This window comes from Vulpes vulpes, chromosome 5, assembly GCF_048418805.1.
Source record: "Vulpes vulpes isolate BD-2025 chromosome 5, VulVul3, whole genome shotgun sequence".
Classification (NCBI taxonomy): Eukaryota; Metazoa; Chordata; class Mammalia; order Carnivora; family Canidae; genus Vulpes; species Vulpes vulpes.
The window spans coordinates 88818754-88842467 of NC_132784.1; the positions used below are offsets into that span (position 1 = coordinate 88818754).

The 23714-nt window shown below is 45.8% G+C and overlaps 1 protein-coding gene across 18 annotated transcripts in view; it reads right to left on the minus strand.

Moving 5' to 3' along the window:
• Positions 1 to 23424, minus strand: part of LRRC4C (leucine rich repeat containing 4C) — a 1155475-nt gene extending 1132051 nt beyond the window's left edge. For 12 of the 18 annotated variants that reach the window (XM_072759156.1, XM_072759170.1, XM_025991544.2 and 9 more), the window contains exon 1: positions 23315 to 23424. The gene's annotated coding sequence lies outside the window, so the exon portion shown is untranslated. Of the gene's footprint in view, positions 1 to 23246 lie in introns of all 18 variants that reach the window. The other 6 variants (XM_072759157.1, XM_072759151.1, XM_072759165.1 and 3 more) reach the window with 2 other exon arrangements.
• Positions 23425 to 23714: the final 290 nt, after the last annotated feature.

A 23714-nucleotide genomic window follows, 5' to 3' on the forward strand; every position in this document is an offset into this window, starting at 1 on the left:
ATATATATATATATATATATATATATATAGCATGCTTCCCCAAGACATAAAACCTAAAAACTGTTTATTTTTCCCAATACAGAGTACTCCCTTGCTTTTTGAAAATCAATTGGATGTATTATTTCATGGCAACTCTGTAAGGTGGGCATACCCCCACCAAAAGAAGCCAAAAGTAGTAGGGCTACTCCATTATTTTTATAACGCATTCAGTATCCCTGATTCTCCTGTTTTGATAGGCATATAGAATTTAAAAAAAAATGGGATTTCTGGCAAGCTTAGGAAGGACTAAGGAAAAAAACTAATGCCACAAAGGCTAGATGTCCAGACTTAGTTTGAACCTGTGAGAATCCATGCCTCCCTTCCGGACTCTGGCATCTGCCCCTTAGGTGAGGCCAAGACTTCAACAAACCTCAACAAACACTATTTTTTAAGCAGTCAGTCCCTGACTGAGAATCCATGTAGTCTTAAAATTTTCTCTTTCTACTACAACCAATCTCCAAATTGTTAGATCTTTCTCATGGGAGAGTAGGCCCATCCATGGAGAAACCACCTAAATAAACAAACCCTCGCCTTGCTCAAGTCCTACAGTGACAGTGATGTCTATGAACTCGGGCAGACAAAGCAGAGAATCTTTAACAGAGATGAGTCACTGCCTGATGTTGTACAGAAACCTTTTATATATGGCCATAATCATCATAGAGAGACTATTTTATAGCACTAAATTCCACTTTCAAAAGCAAAACCAGTTAAGGTTCCAAACTCCATTTCTCCAAATCATCTCCCCTTCCAGACCACACTCTATCTCCCAATGACCTACACCGATATTTCCCATGAACTGAAAAGATAGCTCTGCTTATCCTTCAAGAGTCCCTAAACATTTAGGAAGAGGGAAGAAACAATCACCAGTACTTTTCCTATAATGGGTTTCAGTTTTATAATCCAATGAACCTGATAAATCTCAAGATCTGATATATGACATAATAAAAGGCATCATGCTACCTGCAAACATTTTACATTTCTTCATTCTAATCTAAAATAATCAAACCTTTGAACGCAAGCTTTTGGCAGAAAAGATATTATCCCTAAAGGTGAAGTAATAGGACAAATGCAAATACTAGCTGAGCTTCCAAAATGGGGGTCATTAGAGATTGGATTTTATGAGAACTGACACCAAACTCTTGCCCTCCCACGCTACCGCAGCATCTGAATTAACTCATCTCTATCAGCATAATAAAGATGTTCCACGAGCATCTGGGGGGCTCAGTTGGTTAAGCACCCAACTCTTGATTTCAGCTCAGTTCATGATCTTAGAGGCCTGGGACTGAGCCCCATGTCAGGCTCCACACTCAGCAGGGAGTTTGCTTGACGTTCTTCTCCTTCTCCCTTTGCCCCTCTTCTCTCTCTCTCAGTCTCTCTCTGTCTCTCTCAAATAAATTAATCCTTAAATAAATAAATCCTTTAAAAAATGTATGGTACTCATTGCTGATAAATCTCAAACTAGTTAGTTGTCTGGGGTCTAGGCCCTTTAAAACTAATGTTTACTTTTTCTAATCCTCAAACTTTTGTTGTCTTCCTTTCTAATCACACAGCATCTCTCTTCCACCCTCTATTTATTTTTCTTTCTTTTTTTTTAAGATTTATTTATTTATTCATGATAGACATAGAGAGAGAGAGGCAGAGACACAGGCAAAGGGAGAAGCAGACTCCATGCCGGGAGCCCAACGTGGGACTTGATCCCGGGACTCCAGGATTGCGCCCTGGGCCAAAGGCAGGCGCCAAACCGCCGAGCCACCCAGGGACCCCTCCACCCTCTATTTATACACACACACACCCACACACACACACAGTCCACAAACTGTCCTCAGTGACAGGGATTCAATAGGGATTCAGGAGTTGTCACCTCCAAGATTTTGTTGGCCATCCTAACCCTTTATCCCCTGTAACATGATTTTCCCTAATCCAATGTCTATTTGTTAAGCATCTCTTCATTCATTCATTACTTCCATCTTTTTTTTTAAACAAAATCCCCCGAATTCTTTGTGGCAGAGAGTTATGTTGGACATAGGAAGAAAAGATCCTTACAATATGGTACCTGACTTAGAAGAGCTCATAGCCTCATGGACACAAAGCAGGGGAACTAAATAAAGGTCAACAATTCCTAGGGCACCTAGGTGGCTCAGGTTGAGCATCTATCTGTGGCTCAGGTTGTGATCTTCGGGTCCTGGGATCGAGTTCTGCATCAGGCTCCTTGCAGGGAGCCCGCCTCTCCTTCTGCCTCTCTCTGTGTCTCTAGTGAATAAATAAATAAAATCTTTAAAAAAAAAATCAACACTTCTCAAGCAAATATCATGTAGCAGATACTGTACCTGCCTAGATTGGCTTTATTATTTGGTCTTCATATCAATTAGATGGATATTGACAGTAAGCCTATTATATTTCAGCACAGATTTCAACACCAGGTGCAGAAGATCCCTGATCTTACAGATCTCACATCCTCATGGTATCGACAGACCCAATACAAGACAATTAATATATAACAAATTCTCAAAAACATCCCAACAAAGAGCTGAGATGGAAGCTATATCACAGCAATGGTAGCTGTGTGTGTACAGTCCTACTGTAGTTAGCACAGATGGGGAAAACTTCTCTGAGAAGGAAATATGTAAGTTGAGATCCAGCACTGTCAAGAAGACAGCAATGGGAAGGGACTCCTAGGGTAGGATACCGCTGGAACTCCTCAGAAAGAGAATGGTAGCAGATGAAGTGTAGAGAAACAAGCATCTTTCAAATCAATTACTATTTGATTACTATTTGATACCCTGATACCACTCAGGGCTGCTTAAATTCTGGCTCCAACTCAACTTTTCAAACCTTAGCACCAACCTTGTATGGTTTATCTTTCTGGCCACACAGACCAGTTTTCTCATTACTTCATCATTCATTCCTTTATTAAATGAACACCTGAGGACCATAGGGAAGGATCCCAATTTTATTCTAAATGCAAAGAGATGCACCAGAGGTTTTAAATTTTTGTTTTACTGATTCTGAGGGGAATAAAAAAAATCATTTTTCCCCACTCTAAAGGATGGATTAAAGGGAAATAAGAGGACGCCTGGGTGGCTTAGCAGTTTAGCGCCTGCCTTTGGCCCAGGGCGTGATCCTGGAGTCCCGGGACTCCAATCAGGTTCCTTGCATGGGGCCTGTTTCTCCCTCTGCCTGTGTCTCTGCCTCTCTCTCTCCCTCTCTCATCTCTTTTGAATAAATAAATAAAATCTTAAAAAAAAAAAAAAAGGAAGTAAGAATGACAGGGGAGAAACACCACTGATCATGTCAACCAACAATGGTCAACTGGGGCCAGTGACAGCAGGGAAAGAAATATCCCAGATGTATTTTAGAGATCTTAGCTATGGTCTCCTCCCCATTTTTCTTTCTTTCCTCAACATGAAAAGAACTTTGTAAACCTTTCTTTCAGAAATCCGATGAAAGCTACCAGGAGAGTGACACGCTACACATAAAGAAAGTACAGTCTTAGGGACTCATCTCCAGCCCAAAGATGCTATCTAGTTGAAGGATGCTAGTTCACTCATTTGTTATGATAATACAGAGATAACAAAAGAGTAATAAAAAGCCAGGCTTCTCAGGGGCAGAGGAAAAGAACAGCTCTCGCTCTTTTGTCTTCATGACTACTTGATATGCATGACTGGAGAAACTCAACACTGGAGTGGAGACTCAGGTCAATGGAATTGGATAAGGCTTTCCCAGGACTCCTGCTGAACGTGCTAAGGAAATCTGAGATTTTGACCAGAGTCCAGCATCCTGGATGTGGGATTAAGGCTCAAACTCACTTCCCTTTCCAGCCTTTGTATTTTCTTTGCATTGGTCTTACAGACTAGATGGCTAGAAGGTGGCGGAAACAAACACAGGTAGTAAAACTGGGACCCCTCTAGAGAGGAGGCCTACAGAAATCTTCACACTGTGGCCACCAGGACCCCTGAGACACAGTTGGCCATTGTGGGAGACATGGCTTATTGGCCACTCCAAAATAAATTCCAAGTTTATGTTTCCTTCCCATCTCTCAGGCTTTCCCTCAGCCTCCATTCCAGGTAGGGATGGCCATCTGCTCTCTGTCCTCATTCAGAGACTTAAGCTGGAAGTCTTTTTCTTCCAAATAAAAAAGAGATAGATACCGTTAACATGTACCTTTCTCCTTCCTCTCTATGCCTTGAACGTAGACAGGATGAAAACTTTAGCATTCACCTGAAAAACACCAACAGAATCCCCGGCCCTCACACTATTACGTTATGGAATCACTGCTTATAATTTCTGGACTTCTTAAATAGAAAAAACAAAACAAAACTCCAATTAATCTAGGCTTCCAGAGTCAGATTGCTGTTAACTGTAGCCAAGAGTTATATTAACTGGTCCAAACACATTCTGCCCTCAGAAATAAAAACCACTTGACGGGATGAGCACTGGGTGTTATTCTGTATGTTGACAAATTGAACACCAATAAAAAATAAATTTATTAAAAAAAAAGAAATAAAAACCACTTAAAAAAAAAAACTTAGGAAAGTAAAATAAAAATTTCATAATGCAGTCACATTCCAGTATCGGGCATAGTTAGAGACTGTGGTTCCAGACCGCCTCAATAAATAAGCAAGCAGAGCAATAGAGTCAAATGAATTTTTGTTTTCCAGCACATATAAAAGTTATATTTATACTATATTAGATGTGTGACAGCATTACATCTAAGCCAAAACAATGTACATCTTTAATTGGATATTTTATCGCTAAAAATGCTAATGATCTGAGCCTTCAGCGAGTCAACTTTTTGCTGGTGGAAGGTCCCGCCTTGATGGTGACGTGATGGCTGCTGACTGGTCGAGGTGGGGGCTGCTGAAGGCTGGGGAACAATGAAGCAGGGCAACAATGAAGTCGGCCACACTGATGGACTCTTCCTTCCGCGAGCAATTTCTCTATAGCATGGGATGGTCTTTGCTGGCATTTTACTCATGTTAGGACTGCTTTCAAAACTGGCAGTCCATCTTCTCTCCCTGCTGCTGCCTCAGTAACAAACTTTACATAATAATCTCAACCATCCATTGTCATTTCAACAATCGTCACAGCTTTTTCGGGGGGTATAATCCGTCTCAGGAAGCCACTTTCTTTGCTCACCCATATCAAGCAACTCCTCATGTGAATGTTGTATCATGAGGTTGCAGCGTCCAGTCCCATCTTCAGATCCCGCTTCTAATTCCAGTTCCCTTGTTATTTCCACCACATCTTCAGTTACCGCCTCCACTGAATTCTTGAACCGCTCAAAGCCATCCATGGAATGGAATTCGCTTCTTCCAAACACCTGTTAATATTTATATGTTGATCTCTCCCCATGAATTATGAATGTTCTTCAAAGCATCTAAAATGATGAAGCCTTTCCGGAAGGTTTTCAATTTACTCTGCCCAGGTCCATCAGAGGAATCACTATCTACGGCATTGATAGCCTCATGAAATGTATTTCTTAATAAGTCTTCAAAGTCAAAATTACTCCCGGGTTGCAGAACGGATGTTGGGTTTGCGGGCAGAAGACAACATGCATCGCACCGTACGTCTGCATCAGGTGCCCAGGGGCATTGTCCATGAGCAATAATGCTGGGGAAGGGAAATTCATTTTCCTGAGTGGTAGGTCTCAACAGTGGGCTTCAGAGGTTCTGCAAACCATGTGGTGAGAAGCTGTGCCGTCGTCCAGGTTTGCTGCTCCATTTACAGAGCACAGGCCTTCGTATCATTCCCAAGGTCCTTAGGAGTCTCCAAAGTGGGAAAGGAGCACTGGCGTGAATTTAAAGCCACCAGATGCACCAGCCCCTAGCAAGAGAGTCCGCTGGCCTTTCAGAGCGTTGAGGCCGGCTGCTGACCTCTCTCTCTAGCTATTAATGTCCTAGGTGGCATCCTCTCCCAATAGAAGGCGGTTTCATGGGGGATCCCTGGGTGGCTCAACGGTTCAGCGCCTGCCTTTGGCCCAGGATGTGATCCTGGAGTCCCGGGATGGAGTCCCAGGATGGGGTCCCGGGATCGAGTCCCACATCAGGCTCCCTACAGGGAGCCTGCTTTTCCCTCTGCCTGTGTCTCTGCCTCTCTCTCTCTCTGGGTCTCTCATGAATAAATAAATAAAATCTTAAAAAAAAAAAAAAAGGCGGTTTCCTGTGCGTTGCAAATCTGTGGCTCAGCAGAGCCACCTTCATTAATTATCTTAGCCACACCCTCTGGATACCTGGCCACAGCTCCCCCATCAGCACTTGCTGCTTCGCCCTGCACTTTTATATTAGAGAGACAGTTTCTTAAATCTCATGAACCAACCTCTGCTAGCTTCAAACTTCAATTCTGCAGCTTCCTCGCCTCCCCCAACCTTCATGAGATCAAAGAGAGTTAGGGCCTTGTTCTGGATCAGGCTTCGGCTTAAGGAAAGGTTGTGGTTCTTCTGAACCTCCACTCCGACCACTCGCTCTTTCTCCCTGCCAGCAATGAGGCTGTTGTGCTTTCTTACCACTCACGTGTTTGTGGGAGCAGCATTTCTAATTTCCTTGGAGAACCTCCCCCTTTGCATTCACACCTTGGCGACTCACTGGACACAAGAGCCCTAGCTTTCTGCCTATCTGAGCTCTGCCTTCCCCACTAAGCATAATCATTTCCAACTTTTGAATTAAAGTGAGAGAATGTACAAGTCTTTCCTTTCACTTGAACACTTAGAGGCCCCTGGAGGGTCATTAACTGGCCGACTTTCAATATGGCCTGGTCTCAGGAACCGGGAGGGCTGAGGAGAGGAGAAACAAGAGAACGCCAGTCAGTGGGGCAGTCAGGACACACCGAACATTTATCGATGAAGTTGGCCATCTTATGTGGGGACAGTTCACGACACCCGAAACGATACAGTGACCAAAGATCTCTGATCATAGGTCACGATACAACAACAATGAAAAAGTCTGAAATATTGAGAATTACCAAAACGTAATGTCACTTTGTGACAAAGAGTGCAAACACTGTTGGAAAAATGGTGCCCATCAACTGGTTCGACACAGGGTTGCCACAAACCTTCAATGTGTTAAAAAATGTAGTATCTGAGAAGTACGATAAAGCAAAGCACAATAAAATGGGGCATGCCTGTACTGCTACGCAGTCTTCCAAACTTACATATGCATGCCTATTTTCTTTATACAGTCGTCATTATACAAAGTCTTCCAGGTCGTAAATTTTAGTAGCTGCCTTATATCCATGTATAATTATTTTACCCATAGCTTTTGGTTTGACATATTGGTTGATGACATTCTTTTAACGTCATGAACAAATTTATTAGCATATTTGTGTATATTGCATGTTTTATATTTCTTTGGGATAAATTTCCAGAAAGGGATCAAAGTAAATGAACAAATCTATGACCGACCATAAAGTCAAATTGCTTTCTAAAAGCGTTCTGTGAATATACACAGCCATCCACAATGTCTGAACATATCAGTTGATTTACATTTTTTTCTACACCAATGTGAACATCAAGAAACAACTGCTGGTTTCATAGAAACAATATTTTTTTTTTTTTTTAGAAACAACATTTTTAAAAAGTGGTGATGTTTGCTCAAGACCTGCTTGGACACTGTTCCCTTTGCCGCCTCTTTCTTGCTAAAAAGGAAACCAACCATTTGATTTCCATACTGTATAATCTGAAAAAGTTAATCTTCAAAATGCTACCTAACAATTATAATACCTCATAGACACAATCTTCTGCATCACAGAGGAGGCTTTTGAGACAGGTAGGATTCGTATTCAACAAAAGGATGAGGCTGATTTGAGAAAGTGCACATCCTGGGACTTGCCCTAGGTTATAGAGCTCGGAAATAGAAGGATTTATGATTCTAATCTCAAGTCTACAGCTCTTTCTAGTTCAGCATGGTTTGGTTGTGTTTTTTTTTTCCCCTTCAATATAGATGCTAAGTAAACCTCACAATATCCACTCCGACTTGCATGACCAATCATAAGAATTAACAAAGGCCTAGAGGAAGCTAATTAGTGGAAAGGAGCAAATTTCACACAGTGAGCCTGTGTTTTATATTACCTTTCCCTCTGCACTTGTAACTACAACATGAAACAACACAGGGACACTAAAGGAAACGTCAGAGCAGAGTCTTATGAACAGAGCAAAAGTACATTCCATAGACAAGAAACAATTTGGTAAACCCTAATGCTATTGAACATATATATATATATTGAAAAAAATATATATATATATATATATTGCTATTGAATATTTCTAAAAATAGGCCAGGAGCTAGGGGCTTTGAAGAGGGGGAATAATGAGTAACGCCTTTACACAGTAGCTCCTTGATCATCCCGTAGACTAGCCATCGAACCAGGACGGCTATAAAGTTGAAGATGAACTCCATGATCTCCTAGGTTACAAGTATCCGTGAGTATTTCCCAGTTAGCGTGCGTTAACCAGACGTTTGTGAAGACAGGTAGCGGCTCCGTAGGCCTGAGCACAACAAACAAGTAAGGTAATGAGAGTTTAGAGGACAACAAAATCCAGTCCAATAACAGAGGGAAGAAAATAAAATTGGGACATTCTGTTGGTGCGGGCAAGGAGTCTCTCCTCACTTCCATCCCCTCCCCGTAGATCTGGCTGCAAGGAGTCTCACTTCACTTTTACCTTCCTGCTTAGATCTGGCCCTGAGCTAGCTCTACATCAGGTATTTAAGCTATATCCACCTCAGAACTGGCGGAAAGTAAGATTTCTTATTCCAGTCCACCATCTCTCTTTCTTTGCATGTTCCCAGAAGATGCGATGCAAAGAAAATACTCTCTAACTCCCAAGAAATAACTCATGAGGTGTTAATGTGAAAATTCCTTTTCCCCAGAGCCTATGCTATTGACACCTTAGTGCTGAATAAATGGACCATAAAAGCAAATCCAGACCTACGTCCCCACACAAAGGACTTTCCAAGGTTCTCCCGCTGGCCCCTATGAGACAAGTGTCTTTCAATATCTGGGCAATAACGTTCAATTCTTGCAAAAAGGGCTGCATAGACCTAGTAGAGGGGAAGGTCAACTACCAGTCAGTTAGGGGACAGGCTAAGGTTGAGGTGGAGCCATAGAAGGAGAGACAGGGCGAGGTGAAGTAGAGGCACCAGGGCACCTCGCGCCCCTGGCTGGAGCTGGGGGTCTGGTATGACGCAAAGGTCTTGGGGGCGGAAGCCAGACAACACAAGTTTGAATCATTAGCTATAGGATGCTGAACCACCCATCACGTCGTCATCCTTTTAGCCTGAGTAGTTCCATCTATAAAGTGGGAACATAACACCTTTTTCAAAGAGTCTCTGGGAGAATTAAATGTAAACATGTGAGTAAACCTCCAAATCGTTAAAACATGGCTCAGGAAGGGTCATTTTTTTTTTCCTTCAAATAAAAACCTGAGCATGAAGAAGGAATCGTAACGTAGGAGTATGAATAACTCTGTGTGTGTGTGTGTGTGTGTGTGTGTGTAACACGTAATACCCTGGGTGTGCGGGGCAAACTTTCTATATTGAAGCTGTTTGAAATATTACATTATTTACATTTAGCAGGGTGGGCCCCTGGTAGGTCATAAATATTTGCTGAATAGTGACTCGCAAGCATGAAACGGACGGAGCTGAACGAAGGCCGAGGCTGTGGCCTCACTGAAGCCATCGGTGCCGCCAGGTTACCGCGTCCCTCTTTTGCCTTTTCTTTTCAATATTTTATTCATTTAATCATGAGAAAGACAGAGAGAGAGAGAGAGGCCCAGGCCGAGGGAGCAGCAGGTTCGGTGCAGGGGGCCCGAGGCGGGACTCGATCCCGGGACCCAGGACCATGGCCTGGGCCACATGCAGGTGCTCCTCGGCTGAGCCCCCCGGTGCCCCCCCAGTTGCTTTTTCCCAAGCAAATGCAGAAAGGCAGCAACTGAAGAAATACATGGGTCCTTCGCCGCCTCCAGGTGCATCGAGGGCGCGGAAGAGCTTGTGGAGCAGCTAAGGCCACACTGCTCGGCTCCTGCGGCCTCCGGGCCTCCAGGCCTCCAGGGTGCAGGGCTCGCTCGCAGCCACCGCTCCTGGGACCCGGGGGTGCACGTAGCCGGGTTTGCAGACTCGTGTCCAGGTTCCTCGCCTTTAATGACGGGACGAAGGACCAGGGCCCGAGTAGGCCTCAGCATGCTGTGGCTGGGCTGCACACCCCTAGGAGGCGTGGGACAGTCTCAAGCCCCAAGCCTAAGCAAAGAAATTACGCCACGTGGGACATCTGACCCAAGCCCAACAGGAAGAGAAGGCTGAGAAAGGAAGGAGAACACAGACAATTCGACAGGCCGTGATCTCCATTCTGCAGAGCTGGGCCTGCGAGCCCTGATTTTAGCAGGAGGCCTGCTGGGAACGTGGCCACGTGTTGGGTGGACTGTGAGAGCCTTCGAGGCGGGACCCCTACGTCCTCAGATCCTTGCTCTGACAATCACTAGCTCTGGCGCCGCTGTCAAGCTACTTAAGGTCTCTGTGCCTCGGTGTCCCCATCTGTACCCGAGACACAGGAGTACTATTGTGCGTATGCGTCCGTGCTGAGAACCACCTAAGACTACGTGCGCCCCAGTGACACACTGGGCAGTGGGCGGTAGGAAGAGATGAAAGCTGCAGCTAAGCAGCTGCCCGATGGCTGGTGACTCTACCAAAGTCCACCTTGAAACTGTTGAAACTCCATGAAAAATGTTCGAGGTTTAAAACGGGTATGGCTCGGTGAGCTCTAGTGTTGAGACCTTAGGGTTCCGAGGAGGACGGTAGGTAACTCGCCCATTTGGTCCCTGCAAATATGCTTCTGGAAAGACGCAGGGAGGCAGGGGCCCTGCCCCATGAGAATATGTAAAGGACGAGTCCGAAGACAAATGTAGATGGAAGCACCGTGACCCAGACGATTCCAAGGTGCTAACCCCCATGGGTGCGCTCAGGCCGCCAAGACAACCCTCAGAGCCTGTCATAAAACGTGACTACACCATGTGGCACCACAATCTACCGCATGATGATGTTTTTTTAACTGCAGCAAAATTCAAAGTTGGTAGAAACTAACATTTATTTTGGGGGGGGACCTCAAAACCATGAGCTTCTATTCCTTCTTCGCCCTTGTAAGGCCGAGATACCGGGGGAGGCACAGAGCCGGGCAGCCCAGCACGGTGCACATAGATGCACAGTGTACGTGTGTCTGCGGATTCCAGGATAGGCTGAGCGACTGCACCTACCGGGACGTGCGGGGGGGGGGTGGGGGTGGGGGAGGGTGGGTGTGCATTACCATCTCCCAGGCTCCTCTGAGGCTCTGCCCTTCCTTTCTCCCAGCTTTGCTTCCTTACTAGTCATGTTCTCTAGGCTACTCCCTCACTAATTGGGCAAATGTGGTCATTTGTAACGGGTCTCCAACTCATTAGTGTAATTTACTCAGGTTCTACTGTATTTCACCAGACACACCAACCAGGCCGCCACACACATCTGTTTCCACGGCTCTGTTTCATAAGCATCCACAATATTTCTGTTTTAAAATTGAGAAATGATTGCTCTTTAATCAGCTATTTGTTACACGGAGCTATATAAATATATGCAGTGCCATCCATAAATAATTTCAGGGTGGAACATAGTCACAATTAACGTTTGCATCGAGCTTTAAAGTTTGCAAAGCTTCTTCTTACAGACCCAAACACAAAAATCCCACATCTTCCCCTCTGAAAGAAGGTATAGTATATACCTTAAAATATAAAATATAATATAAAATATTATATATTATATTAAAATTATATATATATATATATATATATATTTTTTTTAAGGACTTAGAAGGCAGCACACTGTGACAGTTCCAGACACAGGGACTCGATCCATCTAGATCGCTGCTATGTGACCTTGGCCATTTATTGAACCTCTCTGAGCTTAAAGGTTTCCTTCTTTGAACTGTGTGTACATACTATCTGCTCCAGTCTCTTTGTTGGGAGGTGGGAGGAGTCATCAGACATTTGAAAAGGAGTATAAAGTTGTAAATGCTGATAAATGGTAGTTATTATGACCCCAGTGGGCAGGCAATATCATTGTCCTTTTTATTTTTTTCTACTTTTTATTTTTTTAGATTTTATTTGTTTATTCATGAGAGACACAGAGAGGAGAAAAAGGCAGAGACACAGGCAGAGAGAAAAGCAGGCTCCACGCAGGGAGCCCGACGTGGGACTCGATCCCAGGTCCCAGGATCACGCCCTGGGCTGAAGGCAGCACTAAACCACTGAGCCACCAGGGAAGCCCTTCTTGTCATTTTTAAAAGATGCTCACGTCAAGTGGCAGACGAGGGTGATAGCTGGCAAATACGAAACTAGGGTTCGCAGGTTGGGAGGCCTGGAGGCCCTTATGCAAAGGCAGCACCTGCTCCCGTGCCTAGCAAGGGGGCTGGAGGGCCCGCTACTGTACCTCGATACTGCAAACGGGGGCAAGCAGAAGCGATGCCTCTAAACCTGAAGCCCTACGTTGCCTGCAAGTGTGAAGTGTGCAGAAGGTGACTAGAACAAAGGCTACAGATTTGAAAGCAAGGATGTTACCAAAAAGGAGGCAGGCCCAAGAGGTAGACGCTGGAAAGCTTGGATCTAGAGTGTAAGACTGAAGGGCTTTAAAAAGCTGGAGAGGAGGAAGCAGGACATGGGGAATCCCAGCAAGCCCGCAGGTGGGAAGAAAGTCCAAGCACAGGCCAGGAACAGGGCTGGCTGGACAGGACTTGCTCGCATCTTCTGTGGCCTTCGCTCGGGAGGAAGGACGGGAACAGGAGCCAGGAGTGGGGAAGGATGTCCATCCACCGCGGACCCTCACATCTCCAGCCACTCCGGGAGGTAGCACAGGTGAGAACAGACCTTGAGCAGGGCTGGGTTTCCTGGAGTGGTGCTCAGACCCCAGCCAGGAAGGGGGAATCAGCCTTTTTTTTCTGTTTCGGGATTCCTTAGCTCCGCTCTCATCAGGGGAGAGAGTCAAGGGGTTACTTAGCCAGAAGCCCGCAGGTGACTGTGCACTGGGCCCACAGAGATGGACAGTCACGACCAAAGAAATCAATGTGATTAGTGGCTTCCTCTCGATGAGCAAAACCCTCGGCTGTTACCCTTTTCCCAGCGCACAGCACAGTCGGAATCAGAGTCTGCCTTTTGCATCTCCTGGATTCTTCTCTCAGGCCCAGCCCCTAAGCCAAGAAAAACGGGCCCCCATGCAACCGCCTGGTAAATTCCTGAGTTTACTGGTGTAGAACCGTCAGCCCTCTGGCTCAAGAGAAAAAGAAACTGCCGTCTACTCACAGCAGAAAAAGTGTCTGTCCTGGCTCTAAGGATCCCAAACTAAGGAACTGAGCTAAAGTCTGGAAGGTCAGAGAACAGACTTTCTTCTCTCAACCCTTCGTGCTTGTGTTAAGTGCCATTCCATTCTGGGCTGGCAGTTCACAGACATGTTTCTCTCTCGAACATACCATTAGAGAAGCCTGGACCATCTGTCTGTCCGACAGACCATCTGTATAAAGCACTCGCTCCCCTTCCAGAAAAATAGAAAAGGGACATACTCATATCTCGACAAGGAAGAGAGAGTGAGGATGCCAGATAGGAGTCTTTACATCTATCTTTGTTTCCAAGCTTTTTTTTTTTTTTTTTTTTTTTGGCAATCACTGGAAGAAAAGATTCCAGGAAAATTAAGGTTAAAAAAAAAAAGTTATAGCAAAGAGTTTTCACCCAAAAGAGTACAGAGCAATCTGAAAGGTAGTAGGGGAAAAGGCAGAGCACTGTAAGGCTGTAAGGGTTTGCGAGGATAAAGATCAGGATGGGAGGATCAGGAGGTCTGGGCCCTGCAGTCAGACGCATGTAGGCGCCCGTCATGCACCCCATGTGGCGACTCATTAGCTTGGACGAATCAGGAGTTGTCTGAGGTGGCGCGTCTTCATCTGTACCCTGAGAATCCTCACACTTCCTTTTCACAGCTGAAGCTCCTGGCCTACCACCTGGGATATCATACTGCTAAATGTGTGATAGCTACTGGGTTAATTTTGTGATTTTTTTCCCCCAAGGCCTTCTACAGGACCCACCCCATGTCTTTATTCTTCTTACCCGCCAACTACTTGATGACATTTCCTTACCCTCTTCACAAGGAAGCCCTATTCTCTCTCACGTCCTCTACAGAGAAAATGGTCACTTCACATTATATTTCGGGCTAACTCCCCCCCACCCCTGCTCCGTTCAGCTTTCTTCCTTAGAACTCCCCAACCACAAACTCCTCCCCAGCGATAACCTTATCCTGTCAATCATTCGTATCAACCCCATCTTTTGGTTCTAAACCCTGTGCTGCCTAGTTTAGCAAGTTCATTTCCCTTTTGCTAATGGAACCCTAGCCATGATACATTGACGTATCTGCGGGGGTGGAGAAAAGTCATCTGCTCACAACTTTGTGTTTCTCACTGCAACTGGCAGTGAACCCGGTGGACATTCAGGAAAGAGATCAATAAATGATACCACTGAAATGGCCACAGATGCAAAAGGATATTATACACAAAAGCAGTCATTGAGATCAACTCTGATTTACTTATGCAAAAGTGTTCTTAATCTAGATCTAGGTCATAGTTCTGAGATTAAGGAGTAGTATAATATACATATAGATCATATATTTCCAGTCAAATGAGTCTTGGGGGAGGAAAAAGAAAAAAACAGAACAAAATACATGCACTAGATAGGAAACATAGAATTCTGTTTAGTGAAAACTTAGGGGAAAAAACAAATGCCTCAGCGCCTAGAGTGATGGGAGAAATAAAAATAAAACTTGAAGAGCCAAATGCACATCCAGGAGAATCACAGTAAGGCAAGACAGGTCAAAGAAGAGGAAAGGGATAGAGGAGGTAAGCATCCATCAGATGGACACAAGAATGCAGCCACAGGATAGTCTCTGGTTAAAAAAATAATAAATTTTCAAAAATAAATAAATAAAATAGTCTCGGGTTCACGAAAGTATTTTCAGTGAAGAGAAATTCAGAAAAACTTAGGACTACTTCTCTGGATGCTTTTACTTGGGGCACTGAAGTCAGAACAAGGTAATTAATAAAACATTTCATATTTCATATAGTCCAGGTCCTTTGGTAGAAGAAAGAAAGAAAGAAAGAAAGAAAGAAAGAAAGAAAGAAAGAGAAAAGAAAAGAAAAGAAAAAAAGGAGAGGAGAGGAGAGGAGAGGAGAGGAGAGGAGAGGAAAGGAAAGGAAAGGAAAGGAAAGAAGGAAAGGAAAGGAAAGGAAAGGAAAGGAAAGGAAAGGAAAGGAAAGGAAAGGAAGAAGGAAGGAAGGAAGAAGGAAGGAAGGAAGGAAGGAAGGAAGGAAGGAAGGAGAAAGAAAGAAAGAAAGAAAGAAAGAAAGAAAGAAAGAAAGAAGAGAAGGAAGGGAAGGGAAGGAAGGAAGGAAGAAAAGAAAGAAAGGAAAGGGAAGGGAAGGGAAGGGAAGGGAAGGGAAGGGAAGGGAAGGGAAGGGAAGGAAAGGAAAGAAAGGAAAGGAAAGGAAAGGAAAGGAAAGGAAAGGAAAGGAAAGGAAAGGAAAGGAAGGAAAGGAAGGAAGGAAGGAAGGAAGGAAGGAAGGAAGGAAGGAAGGGAAGGAAAGGAAGGAAGGAAGGAATGAAGGAAGGAAGGAGAAAAGAAAGAAAGAAAGAAGAAAGAAAGAAAGAAAGAAAGAAAGAAAGAAAGGAAAGGAAAGAAAGAAGGAAGGAAGGAAGGAAGGAAGGAAAGAAAGAAAGGGAAGGGAAGGAAAGGAAGGAAGGAAGGAAGGAAGGAAGGAAGGAAGGAAGGAGAAAAGAAAGAAAGAAAGAAAGAAAGAAAGAAAGAAAGAAAGAAAGAAAGATGGAAGGAAGGAAGGAAGAGAAGGAAGGGAAGGAAGGGAAGGAAGGAAGGAAGAAAAAGAAAGGGAAGGGAAGGGAAGGGAAGGGAAGGAAAGGAAAGGAAAGGAAAGGAAAGGAAAGGAAAGGAAAGGAAAGGAAAGGAAAGGAAAGGAAAGGAAGAAGGAAGGAAGGAAGACCATTCATTCCTCAGCACACGAAGCTCTGACTCGGTTGGTTCTCTAGTCTCCTTGGATGCCCCACACCAAATCACCTGTCCCATCAGCATGTCGCCCACCGACACCAATGCGGCTGCAGGGTAATGTTCCTCCTCTCATTCGTGCTGCCGTGGCCCCACAGAGCTGGATGCTCACTCTTCTGTTCCCCCGTGGGAGGTAACCATTTGTATAGCCTCGGGCACGGCGGAGCACAAAGTTCATACACAAACTGAGATTCTCAGACCATCGTAGTACTGCTAACCATTGTAAGGAAGTGAATATTATGATATATCTTTTATCGGACACCAACGAAATTCCAGTCTCTGTTCTTGGTCCCTTAGAAATATTATTTCTCTTTATCGTTTTACAACAACCACACAAGGTAAGACAAGGAAAAAGGTACAAACATACCCAATGAGCAGAAGAACGTGGTGAGACCCTGCCCATCACGTGCATTCTGCAGATATTCCCCAATGCTACTTCTGATTTGATGGTCCCGAGGACGCGCACTTCTTCGTCCCACACCCCGGAACTCTAGGGACTTTTGCCATCACCAACGGCCGACGCGGCGCAGGATACCAAACGTTCCCATGAGATTTGGGCCATTGTCGAAGGCGGGCTCTACCTCAAAGCACTGATGATTTACTCCTATCAGCAAGCCATTGGTTACGGAGATGACCCTTCAGAGGTGCTTGAGGGACAGAGACCACATCTTTCCTCGGATAGAGCGAGCCCTATGAGGACAACAGGATAATCTGAGTTGCATTAAGAGAAGGCTTACTTCTTGACTGTCCATGATCAAGAATTTACGTGAAGAAACATTGGGTTTTCAATCTAAATATTGAGAAAAAAAAGAAAAGAAAAGAAACACAACATGGTATATATAGAGAGAGTGTCCTTATGTGTACGTAGAAGAGGATACAAAGTTTTGAAGTCAGAACTTTAGGCAAAGGAATGAATCACTTTTTGCTTCATCTGTAATATGGGAAGGTTATCGTACCTTTTTTTGAGAGGTATGAATAATATAGCCTACCGAGCACAATGTCTGGCACATAGATTTGTTGACTATGAGAGAATTAGCTATAATTTATGACGGTCCCCTCAACGTGTGCACCTACAGCACATTACTCGGGGAATTTATTTAGTTCGGTGCACTGCTCTAACCACAAATCCCGATGCCCGAGGCTGTGGTGGAGGCCTGTAAAGTTGCATTTACTATTTCGACCAGCTGACATCCTTCATCCCTTTCTAATGCTACTAGATTTGGATTTTAAGAAACGGGGCCTTAAAAATGCAGGGAACATGCTTCTTGTCTCCCTTCTCGGCAAGCCATAAAACAAGCTAGATCCATTCGTTGTAAGGATAGAAAAACCCACAACCTGAAGGACAAAACCCTGCTGCCTCCGTGCATAGGGAAAGGCTGACTTTGCAGAACAGAAATACCTAGGTCAAGTGGTACCAGCCGTGCACAGTTAGTTGGCAAAGCAGAATTGAACTCATCACTGACAGCTCAGCTCAGCTCCAACAGGAGCAAGGATTTTTACATCTGCTGCAATACATACTTGAAGGTCACACACAATGACACAGCCCCACATAGGTCATCTTCTTGCAGGGGGATCCTAATCCTGTTTAACTACGGAGCCCAAATTCCAGGGGACAGCCCTGAGACTGCAGCGTTGCCCCATCCACGTGCAGGAATTGCAGCAAAGAAGCCTGGGCCCAGGGAGGCCTCCCATACTCCCCACAGCAGCGATCACAGTGCTTGTACCTGGGAGGTGTGTAATAAATATGCATCCTCTCATTGACTGTGAACAGAACGAGATGTTAGATAAAGAGCCATGTTAACACCGCTTGCTGACATGTGAATTGTGTTTCTGCAACCACATATGGACGGGTGCACGTGATTCTCGCTACTTACATTCAGTATCGTTTTGGAAGTTCTGAGCGTAAGTGAGGTGACATCTGGAAAGGGCACTCTGGTTGCTCTGTGAAAGTATCTGATGAAATCATGGTACATGAAATGAGCTAATTTTACAGAAATATAGCTTTCCTTCTCCAATTTTACTTAGCTCTCAGATTACATTTGGGGCTTTTGCCTACCCACGTAAGTCACATAAGCACGCTCGATAGAGTGGCCTTCCAGTCCTTAAGCCAGGTGAAGAAGAGAGAGACAATATATGTGAACTACCTACAGAGTTCCAGTTCAGCGTTAAGGATTTTACCAAGTACTGTACGTACGTAGGTTTGAACAGTACGGGTCCACTCGCACGCAGATGTTTTAGTGCAGCAAATACACCTTCCCCAGGATTTTCTTAAAAACCTGTTCTTTTCCTCTAGCCAACTCTATTGTAAGAAGTATATAATGCATATTACAAAATCTATGTTAATTGGTTATGTTCTCAGTAAGGTTTCTGGTCAACAGGAGGCTGTTAAGTTTTGGGGGGAGTCAAAAGTTATGAGATTTTTCTACTGCCTGAAGGGTGGCGTGCCTAAACCGCACATGATTCAAGGGTCAAGGGCATATACGCTCATTTATTCATGCATCACAGAGACCCTTTGATGGATTGATTGTCCCTAATGTCACAGACTGGATAACTGAGGATCGAAGAGATTAGATAACTCACCCTGAGTCTGTCCGACTCCAAACCCGGGGTGCATCACATTTTCGTATCCTAATGATCTCTAACTCAGTCCTTTGATCCTAGTCTATCCGTCCCCCAAATTTAGTGTGACAATCTTCATCATGGACTATGTTATCATTATAAATAAATATCCTATTGATATAATTTCCAAGTTTAACTCAAATTCCAGTCAACGGCCTCACTATGGACAGGAGTTTTCTAAAAATCCACAAACCCCATACTAATCTGTGTATTCCCCCAGAAAAGGCTAACTGCCCAAAAGTCTTTTTTTATCCCTTCTGGACACATTCTGTTTCTCATGAATCTAAAGTTATACCTCCTATAGGCTGGTCAATCACTTGCACACGGATACAAGCTCATATGCACGTGCGTGCACACATACACAAACCCACAACCGAGAGTGTCCCACAGAAATTACCGAGATGAGGTACAGTCAACACACTTGGGAAACAAACCAATTTTAACACCACAAATATCGATCACCCATCATGAAGACCAGCTCTGCTTAATCAATTGAAAGATCACACAAAAGAAACTATTTTGTTGAAGTCATCATCACCACGATGCCTTCTATGTCCACGGCAATGGGTGATCACGGTCCTTTATTCCGTAATATTTCATCATAATCGGGGATCCCCGGGTGGCTCAGCGGTTTAGCGCCTGCCTTTGGCCCAGGGCACGATCCTGGAGTCCCGGGATCGAGTCCCGCCTCGGGCTCCCTGCATGGAGCCTGCTTCTCCCTCCTCCTGTGTCTCTGCCTCTCTCTCTCTCTCTCTCTCTCTCTCTCTCATAAATCAATCAATCAATCAATCAATCAATACATCTTAAAAAAATATTTCATCATAATCCTCACGACAAGTTAAGGATGTTTATTGCTAACCTACGTATGAAGGCAGCAGAGTTCTGAGACTTTGAGTGACTTACTGACCAGCAAGCAACACTGCCCACACTTGACTGACACTGAATTTTCAATCCAAGGCTCTCCTTCTCCCGATTCTAACCCGAGTCTCCACCCAACCCCCATTTTACCTGTGACTATTAAGGGGTCCCCAGCGGGGATTCAGATCATTAAGTGGATTGATTCAGCCCATTGCAAAGCCCCTGTTGTAGTTGCACTTTGATTAACCCATCATTTCCTTGGCAGTTCAATGCAGGAGCCCTGAGAAGATGTTTTTTTAAGCAATGAAGAGCAATAGCAAGAATACACAAGCACGCATCTGTCCTCGGAGACTAGATCTTCTCCATCCCAAGGAGGGCCTGCATTTTCTGCTGAGGGCTGGTGCCAGAGCCCATTCTATTAGCAGGAGCCCCAATGTCAGCCTCAGTTCCTGGAGCTAACACACAGCTCCAGGCTGTTGTAATGACTCAGCAATCAAAACTTCAAGTCCAGCCCGCCTGGTCCTCACCCACCTCCAGGGCTAGAGCTCCAAGAGCTCCCCCTTTTGCTCTTCAGTTTACTGGGTGAGCTTTCTGGCTTCCTTTAAAGGTTCTCAGTGGCTGACTTTCCAGCTGTCAGCTCCGTTTGTTACAGAAGGAAAGAGCCATTCATGTGTTAAGTGCCCTGGGTCTTAAAAACACAGAAACACACTGGAGAATGTTGGGCCTGGTTGGCTCACTTGAGCAAAGACCCACAGAAAGGCTGGCCAACTGACTGGAACTAAATAGAGAAGGAACTGGGATTTCCTTTATTCTCCCCCAAATAAACAAACTCAAGGCATCCCTTTACTAATTGATTCTTTTACCAAAATAAATAAATAAATCAATAATTCTGCATATATTTCTTGTAGGAAACTCCAGCCTTTTCTCTGGCAGTTCTGGTAGGTTACCTATACTGATGCAAAAAGTTCCCTCCCTCCCGTTTCTTTTCCAAACTAAGAAAACAAATCCTGATAAACCTAAAACAACAACAACAACAACAACAAAACAAACACACAGACACACACAAAACAAAACCAAAAAACAAGGAAGAAAGCTGTAGATCTGGAGCCTATTCTGATTGAAAGCTGCTTGCTTACCTCTGCTAATAAAGATGCAACGTTACCACTGCTCAAACCCCAACAGGAAACCTTGACCTACCACGGAGGTGCTTTACCCACTGCGGGAACTGTAATCAGCAAACCCTGAGTTTGGCTAGCACCCCACTTCTATTATTAGCCTAAAAGAAGCGATAATGAAAGTGTTGCTATCCTAGAAGATTCACTCATTACAATTAACTAAATCTCAAATACACAAAAGCCAAGACGCTATCATTATTTTCAGGATGGTGCTGAGAATAATCTGCAATTAATCTTTTCCTTAAACCAACACCCCGAGGCTAAACACACCCACCCGGGGTGTGAATGTGAACGGGAGGGGAGCAGTCCGCATTACACAGCCTCCATAAGAAGAGGCATTAATCTGCCAACTTCCAGAAGGACATTTCCATGGGGCTTCCCCTTCTTCAGAGCAGTCAGTCCCTACACGGAACAGAAGTCACCACTCGGAACAGAAGACGTCACATGCTGTCCTCTGCACCTGGGACCCGATAACCAAAGCTGCATGGTCATGGGGAGCTGCCCAACGTAAGGAATGGTGCTGGTCCGGGCGGAGTGTGGGGCACTCCCGACCCCAGTGCACAGACCACCCCAGCCCCCGCACCGCCCCCCCCCCCTCCGTGCTGGAGTGCTGGAGCATCAGGGCACTGCACTCTGCCTTTTGGGCACACGTCTGACACCTGCCTTCAGGTTCCACAAGTCCCAGGTTGTTTGCTCCACAAAGAAAATGAGATTTTAGTTGCAGTTTCTCCCGGGTCTCAAGTCATTTAAAAAGGAAAAAGGCCCCTCTCTGAGAAAGGAAATGTGACTGGGGCTGCGAGTGCCAGATGAAAATATCCTGAGCAGAAATAGTGGGCAGGACCCACAGATCGCACAGGCTACTGCCGGAGCCGGTTTCCCGGGGCACCTGCACCAAGAGCAGTGACGGGGGAAGTGCCAGTTGGGGGGCGGGGGGCCTCTCCTAACCCTGGCCTCCGTAAAGGGCTTCTTTCCTACCACTCTGCAAAAACATCAGAGGGACAGAGGGCACAGTCCAGGGTAAGACCAGGGTATCAGCTCATCTCTAAAGGGGTTTTTCTTTCTTTCTTTTTAGTTCCAGAGTTGGGGGGGCGGGGGGCTATTTTTTAGAGAAAAGAGTCTTCATGTCTGGAGTATGAGCCCCGTGGCCTCTCAAGTCGGAGGCCCTACTAAATCTCTGACCCCGGCGGTCTCTGAAGAAGGCTCATGCTACAGTTTGCATCATTCCTCCACCTACACGCAGACACCCACACTTGGAGAAACACCTCGGGGAGCGCTCAGCTGCCCACTTAGGGTACCTGTCAGCTCTTCCGTGACAGCCTTCACGCCAGCAGCCCGAGCTGGCCGACATTCCATGAGATGCCACCTTCCTTTTAGGGTCACCCATCCAGATGCATGACTGAGGACTGAATAGAAGCCCTTTTGCTTCTATGGGGGTGTGGGTGGCGGGGATGCTCAGCATTTTAGAAATCTATTTACAAGTGATTCTCCCTTCGAGGGAGAAGCTAAGTGATGCCAGGGAAGAGAGAAAACTACACCCCGGGAGCACAGATGCTAACACAGTGAAATGCTACTTTGCTTTAATTAAGTCACCTCGGGATGGAAATCGGTAAAACACTCTCTGTGGTTTACTTTGAAGGAAAGAGGAAAGAGGCGGGGAGAGGGACAGCTAACCGCCAGGAAACACTAAGGGGACAGAGCCGGGCAAAAGGCTGGACTATGTCACCTGCATCCCTAAGGCCGCCTGGGTGCCTCACAGCCAAGGGTGGACCGTCAGGAGCAGTTTGCAAGTGCACCGCCTTCCCTGGGGCACCACATAGGGGAAGGGGAGCTTCCCAAACAGAGAGACACCGGCCTCCGTCAGGGGACAACGGAGCTTTCGGGAAGGTTAATGACATGCAACCGCAAGAGAATCAGTGCAAGAAGAAAAAAAAAAAAGCAGGTTCCAAACACTAAACAATTTCCACTTTGTTCTCATTTGTTCCAATTAAGAGCTGTTGCAGCAGCTTCTCTGTATTCCACACATTTGCAACTCTCCGGAGCAGACGAACTCTTCCAGAAAAAAATCAAATCAAATAAAAAGTGCCATGGGAGGGAGGGGGTAAGTCTACTATTAAGTTATCCTAAGAGTCCAGATTACACCCCGACCCCTTCCCTCGGTGTCTGAGCAGACACACTTTGCTCTCACTCAGAGCCGCTGCCAGTTGCTTTTCTGATTTGTTTCCCCCTTAAAATTTAGAGAGTATTTCAGGGACAGAGAAGGCTAGAATCATTATTATTTTTTTTCTTTTTTTCTCCAGATTTCACAGAAACAGAATTCACTGCGCGAATGTTAGATAAATAAGAGGAAGAGGGATGGGGGAGGGGGACGCCCAGGGAAATGATCTCCTTGGCATGAAAATAGCCCCACATGCCGCACACTGAGGTCCCGGGAGCATCCCAGGCTCAGGGAACGCACCTGGAAGCTGCACCTGGATTTCGGAGGCAGCGGCCAGGCTGGAGCCCAGGCCGGGGTCCCGGACTCACCTCCCCAGGGCCTCGGGGATCGCCCGCTCCTCCCGCGCCACGCTCCTTCCTTCTTCCCCGTGTCAAGTCGCAGAGGAGGAGAAACATGCAGTTTTCAAAGGTTCCATTTATCTGATCTTCCGGCAAAACCGCGTCCAAGAGACTCCGCCAAAAAGTAAGCCCGAAAGTCCTCCGGCGGGGGGGTGGGGGACGGCAGGTGCGCCCCGGGGACGGATGCGCGCGGCCCAGGCTCCTGCGGGGAGTGGGGGTGGGGGTGGGGGGCGCACCTGCCCCGGGCCGCGCTCCCGACACCCGCGCCCCCGGGGGACGCGCCGCGGCGGCTGGAGGGAAGGGCTCCGGGGCCTCCCAGGGCGCTCCGGTGGCGGCCCAGGGCCCGAGGCTCCGGATCCCGGGGCCCCCC